Here is a 7,466-nt window from a genome sequence, read left to right as displayed (position 1 = left end):
AAGATATGGAGTTGAAGACAGGTGCTCAGAATTCCGTGGACCGCGCACCGAACCAACGTTTCGATCCTCAAATAGCTCATCATAGAAGGGAGGTTATCATCGATTGTTCAAATACGAATTCTGAAGTTCTTTGGATATGTCACTCGCGATGAGGACTCAATGATACTTTTGGTGGTGCAAGGAAAAGTAGAAGACAAGCGATCTCGTGGATGTTCTATAAAGAGAAAGCGAGAGAGAGAGAGAGAGCAGGGTGGCACCAGAACTGACCACGACCACTGATAAGAGTTCACAACTGGGAAGAAAAGAAATAAATAAGAATACGCTATATAAAACAGCTTCTGAATCATCAACACTGAATACACGCAAGTAACTAATCACGTACTGTTTGTCGAGGGTTTAGCTCAGCTTTGCTCTTCGCCACGAAGCTAAATGTAAGCATGCGTCATGTGTGCGACGGAATAAAACGGAATTAACTGTGTAACGTTGGATGTGTTCTCAGATTAAGGGAGTTAGCACTGAAGCGACCAATGGCATAGCGGTAGGAGAATGACTAATGATTGTATCAATTTGATTCCCAAGTGTAACAGAACATCAACACGGCGAAAAGTCGATGACAGTAAATTAAAAGTGACCTATACAGTATTGGTTATAGGAGGATAGAGCTTTTAAGACATGAATGTATAGATTATTTGTAAGATAAAAAGCTATAAAGATTTCTCACTTAGTATAAAGTGATCACCCCGAAGTATATTACATTTATTTAGTTTTTCTAAGAGGTAAATAACTTCTGATTTTCATTATTGCTCACCAGTGAGGCAATGGTTCTCTCCACAATTTCTTGCAACTAGTAACTCATTCTGGTTCTAGACTTTAATCTTTGTCTATTTATTCACACTGTTTACAATCTTTTATATGACGAACTTAATGCCTTTAGGCATTCTCACTCAATCAACCATAGATGGCGCAGAGATAATTATTATGCAGGTATTCAAATGTTATATAAAATTTATTAGTTATACGAACATATGATATTTATTTAAATACTTATAATAATTACATATATAGTTACTAATAATCACATACTAAAATAGTAAGTTATAATATAAACATATAAACACTGATATATATACATATGCCATATACATAATTGGTTATTATAGAGTTATGACAATTGTTCATAGGAGGAGGAGGATAAGAGTCGAAACTTCTTATTGAAGATGTACCAGTTTGCTGCCTTTTAAATTCCGAGGAAATTTGGGAAGACTTTCTTTAGGCACTGAGAGATATTTAACGAGTTTCGGATTTAAATTTCCGTTTCAAGGTTAGATGTGCCTGATCAGATGCTATGGGGAGCGAATACAGGAGCTTTGCAAAGTGTTACTATAGGAAAAATGGAAGAAGAAGCTTCAGTATCTCTTCTTATCCCTTCTCTTCTGTGAATAGAGAAGAGAAAAGTATGTCTTATATCCCTATGACCGAGGATGGTGTGGACTTGTCTAATGGATAATTGCATTTAATTTGTATAATTTTATAGTCTTAATACTACTACTTCGCTAGCTCAGTGACCAAAGTGGGTCTTGGCCTCCGAAGCGAGAGACTTCCACTTTCCTCTATCTTGCGCCATCGTCTGCCATTGGTTGACATTCAATTCGCGCAAGTCTTTATATAGTATATATATATATAGTCTTAATGTCGACCGAAAATCGAATATATCACTTCTTCGGCTTCTTCGGCTTCGTCTCAGAACTGTGGGGTACTTTGATTGCTCATGTAGGTTTTTTTTTGGGTGACGGCACGCCACTAAAGCCTCCTCGGTGGTCGTCTACGGTACCTTTGGTGGGGCCGGCGGATCTCCTCCGGATCTCGTAGCTGCCGCTCAGTACTTTGCCAAGATACATCCATGGAGAAAGCTGTGCTTCTACTGGCATCCTCGCTGTACCGCAACACGAGGCCACTTCGCGTTGCTGCCTTCCCCTGGTTCGCATTGAGTGGACGATGAAGGCCTTAACCTTCAACGCCTGAGAATCCGATGCCTTTTTAGTTGCCTCTTACGACAGGGGAAACCTAAGCCCTATTCCAGTGAACCCGGGCTGAAGAATTTTTTTCGTACGAGAGGCCCCCAATGGCCCCCGCTATTGGGGGCCTCTCGTATCCCTATCTTAGGTGGGACAGGGTCTTTATTGGCAATTTAATTTTTTTCACATAATTTTTAATTTTCATTCTTCACATAATCTTTCATTCTAATCTTTTATGCCACAATTCTACTTTCTTTCACTTTTGCTCTGTGTCCTTTCATTCCTCCCTCATTACTTGTTACATTTTATCTTTTTTCTTTCATTTACATTTTTATCACACTTTATATCACATTTGAGTTACATTATATCACCTTTTTTCCTATTGTCTATTTTAAATTTTAATTTTTTTGTATAACTTTTTTTAATTATTTTCTTGCAGCATGAGAGGAATTCTTCCCTAGTTTCCTTTCTGCCTTTCAGGGAGGCTATTGTCTCCTCCCTGATTTTAACGCCAGACCGGCACTCGAATTCGAGCCGGAGTGGGCTAAAGAATTGTGAGTGACAGTACCTATAAATAACGAATAGTTTTCAAATGTAATTAATTCCGACCTTCGCAATGTACACACGTGTAGCCGCAGGAGCTCACGTTTGTGGAAACAATACCATATTAATATTTACGATCCATGTGTACTCCCTTTACATGCTCATTTCCGGCACACAATGGATCTTTAGCCGCTTCTTTACTGTGTACTTCATTGTGATAAATTATATACGAATTACATTTTTTTAAATAATATCACTAATTAATATTTTTTTCAGCGCTTCCCAACGCTTTTTACAAAACGTTACTTATTCAATTATTTGTTTTATAATTAGAATAAAAACTAATTGATACGTAAAATTTTATTAATAAAAAACAATGGGATAAGTATACAATAAAATTTGTATATATATTAAAATATTTACATACCAATAAATTTGTGGGATATAACCTAATCGCCAGGCTTGAGAGGCGGGTTGGCGATTAGTGTGATATGTTGAGGGCGCTGCTGTTCATCCTCTAGAAACTGATCCCTCTGTCACCTCGTACGACACCTACGAGAGGAAATGGGAGTGGATCTATTCTAGAGAGAGCGAGATCGAATCATAAATGAGGAGATCAGCACAAGAACTAAAGTCATTGATGTAGCTTGAAGAATTGCTCGTTGGGACGAAAGACGACCACAAGCTTGTAGATGCGGTGAGGTAGGTGTCCCACTAGGTGTCCCACTAGGTGGGCCCACGACATAATCAATGTCGCGAGAAATCACTGGACAGGCAGCGTGGGTCATGTCTGTGGGAGTGGCTTACGTCAGTGGACACATCTATCGGCTGACATGAATGGAAGAATGAATATTCGAAAGGTTGTTCTCTAAAAAGTTATTTTAAGATTTCCTTGTGAGTATTAAAATATTTTCTTGAAAATTCACTTATGTTCAAGTATATAAAAGTAACCGATATGGATTAAAAATGCCAGTGTGCACACTGGAATATACCGCGCAGAACAGATGGCTGAAGCCTTACTACTATGGTGTACTAAATTGAAGCCATGGGTTGGAAAACAAAGCGTACGACAACCACCCATAAGGTGGACAGACCATTTTAAGGCTGTAGGAAGATGAAGGCTTTTTTCAACCGGTCTAATTTGAAATCAATGGGAAAGCCGATATTCCACGAATGTCCTAGGGTTGAAATTATGATAATGGAACTGCAATGAATAAAATATGAAAGCAACAATAAAACAGTTGACAGCCCTGTCTAGTGACCAATGTTCTAATATCTGCCAACGAAATCTCTATAAAAGTCATCGACAGAGTAAACACATTTCCAGGGCAAGCGCAGAAAACTTATTAATTCTTAGATATGTTACAATTTGTATTCTTGTCTCTCGGTTTGTACAAATGTCTTATATATCAGGGTTTTTTTAATATTCCTCGTTTTTAGGAATCTCTCGTACTTGCCCTGTCTGGGATACAGAGGGACTACTTTATTAAATATATCATCTTTTTTACTTCTCACTGTTATTTCTTCCTTCATTTTTTATTCTTCACAAATTCTTTCATTCCTTTCATTTTCCTAATCCTTTCACTGATCACCTAATTTTATCGTCTTCCTACTAGAATTTTACAGGTTTACATTTTGTTCTATTTTGCTTTATTTTCATTTCTTTATTTGCTTTTTTCTTACATTTACATTCCTTTATTACACAGGAACTATTTTTGACAGTAATAATTTTCTCACATTTTATTATCAATTTCATCTCAAATGATGTACTGGTAAATCAGTCTCAATATCATTTCTCTATTATCCATCGCATGCTCTTCCATTCCTTTTTATACTGTATCTCCTTCCATACCTCATATCTCCTTACTTCCGTCAAATACTACAAATTTATTTCTCTTTTTTTCTCTTTATTATTTTGGCTAACTCAATTTCCCATACCATAACTTTTTATCACTATTCAAATACAGTATCCCTTTGCTAAAAGTTGTTGCTAAAATGTGACAACATTTAAAGAGAAAAATAAATAAGGTGACATATTCCGGTAACATTTCGGGTGATCATATTATACAAGGTTATTGAAAATAGGCGAATAGCTTTTTAATATCACTGAACTATACATTCTAATAATCAATCACTCTGTGTATAAAAAAATTTAAAGCTTTTTGAAAGATTGTATTAAATATATTATTTTCAATGAATGTTTCAACGAAGAATTCGACGCATAAAGAACGAACATGTAATAATTAAATTTCTATCGATACGGACAAACCAGGGTGAATAGCTAGTCGTGAATATGAATAAGGTATATTGTAGATTGCGTGAATCTCGCCTGTGTGAATGAGTTCAGTCGGGGGTAACAACCCCTCTGCTTCGTCTGATGCTAAATAATCTATTTCATTTGCACAGACAACAAATCAAATTATTTTAAACAGTGAGTGTTTGTTAATTTAAATAGGGTTGTCACATTAATATTTTTTAAATATAATATTTATTTACTTAACTTTTGACATGTTGAACTTACTGTTTAACCGGGGCTCGCCAACCTTTTTAATAGTTCTAGTCTTTATTCGAAATTTGAAATTTTCATCACAAATGAAATCGTATTTAATAGTTATGCAGAACAGCGTATTTTTAAACGGTTTTATTTAGTTCGATCCGCACAGAATTTATTTGCTTATTTATATGGGTCAAAATTAGAAATTGAAATTTAAGCACCTTCCCGTTGTCAGATTGATCTGAAATTTGGTACACACATTTAATTTAGATGACAATACAATATAATAAAATCAATAACATTATAAATCTCAGATGACCGCCCATACAAAATGGCGGATTACATATTTTTCCTTAACCACCTCAATATGGGTATCAAATGAAAGGGCCACAGCAGTAAAACACGATGATTATGTCAAAATTTATAATTCAAGATGGACGCCCTTCCAATATGGGGACTAGGTACATATTTTTTCACAACCGTTAAAAAACCGTTCAACTTAAAAGTTTTTTTACCGATTTATATTTTAAAGTTGCATATGGATAAAAGTATATAATATGTTAATGTAATCTAAATATTAGAAATTAAACATTTATATTACTCATTGTTAATTTGAAAAACGTTTTGCGTACGGAACGATTATTTTAAATACGGGACTAACTACTAGACAAGTGCAAATTTTAATTAAGGCGCCTATAAACTGCCTACTATTGCCAGCTTCAAAAACAACCTTTACAAAAAAATGCCCGATATCACATGTAAATGTGCTGGCGTGTTTTCAAGATATTACGGTCTAGATTCGAGGCGTGTGTGCGAACATATGGCACACCCTTCAGCAATATTTTTTTCTTTATTAACCTTTGTACTTTTATATCATTAACCTACACTGTGTAATAACACAAATAAGTAAGAAAAGAACCAATATTTAGCCACTTCCGCACATGCAGTGGTAATCGTGCAGTAAAATGCACCGCCCGCCAGCCCGCTGATAAATATGGATGCGGCAAACAATGCGAATCACACAACCGCCACCGCCAAATTACTCAACACGTGTTTCACCCCTCCACGGGGCATCTTCAGGAGCCATGCCACACCGATTAGTGCCAAACACAGAGTGCTTGGCACTTTGTTGCACGACTACCACTGCATGTGCGGAAGTGGCTAAATATTGGTCCTTTTCTTACTTAGGATGGACTTCCGCAAGGTAACGCCTGATTCCATTAAATATAACACAAATAATTATAGGCATTTAGGGCGCTGTTGAGCATGTGGAATGTGTAAACGGATCAAATAAATTCATATGACGTTGGTGATTTAAATATAATTACACAAAACTAGGTATCAGCAAAATAAAGCGTAACAATAAACTGGTCAAAGCGAAAGCACACGTAGGACGCCTAGCTAACACAAACTGTCAAATGTAAAAATTGTAAAAAAAATAAAAAATTTAAAAAGGTTTTAAGCGGCCCAGTCAGTCGCTGACAGGTGTATTTATCGAAAGCCACAAATAATCCTTCAAAGAGCCGCAGTTAGGCCACACCTCGTATAAACAATAATAATTAAAAATCGGTGCTATATTGAAAACTGAGGTAAAAAAATACAATAATAATTAATAATTGATCAGTACAAATGGTAGTAAAATCTGGGTCAATTCACAATAAAGTGACTGTGTGTTTAAATGGATTTTAAATTTGGTCTATTATTTAGCTATTAGTTCAGCTAGACGATAACAGATGGCGCCACTTTCACAGAGAAATGTGTTTCTTCCACAACCTAAACGTCACTGTTTATGGTTGAATTGGTAGAGATGGTTAATGCTAGTAGGTTATATGCTAGGCAGAACTATCGATTCGCATGTCTACTGTCAACAAATGATCACATTAAAACATAAAGCTGGTTGAAAACGGCCGGAATTAATAAATAGTCGGCAACGCGGTACCGGCGGACACTACTGCGCTCTTTAATAAGTTTTAGTGCGCCCTTAAACTATTGTTAGATTAAACAAGAAATTTAAAACGTCGCATAAGATGGATTATGAAAAAATTGCAGATGATATGGCAACACAAATATTCCATTAAAATAATTTTAAATAAAAAATATGTTATTGCTCTTGCCACCATCTTTAATATACTCACAAAAATACTTCTGTGTTTCTTTAAGATTAATAAAAAAATGACTATGTCTTGTAATGAATTTGTTCTGAATTTATAAATTATAATATGTAAATTATAATACTTTTATATAATTGTTAGGTCAATAAATAGTTGGCGCCCGCCATGATTTTTTAACTTTGTATTTTACTCTTTACATTAAAAACGTTGCCGACCCCTGGTCTAGACCACACATATCTTAAGCTACTCTGAAAAACCAGTGTTTGGCTGGAAAATGATAATTTATCTATCAAATAGCTCTCG

This window comes from Battus philenor, unplaced genomic scaffold, assembly GCF_028537555.1.
Source record: "Battus philenor isolate CCGP_79_NKW_IND1 unplaced genomic scaffold, ilBatPhil1.0.hap1 SCAF_5, whole genome shotgun sequence".
Lineage (NCBI taxonomy): Eukaryota > Metazoa > Arthropoda > Insecta > Lepidoptera > Papilionidae > Battus > Battus philenor.
Note: the sequence above shows the minus strand (reverse complement) of the source record.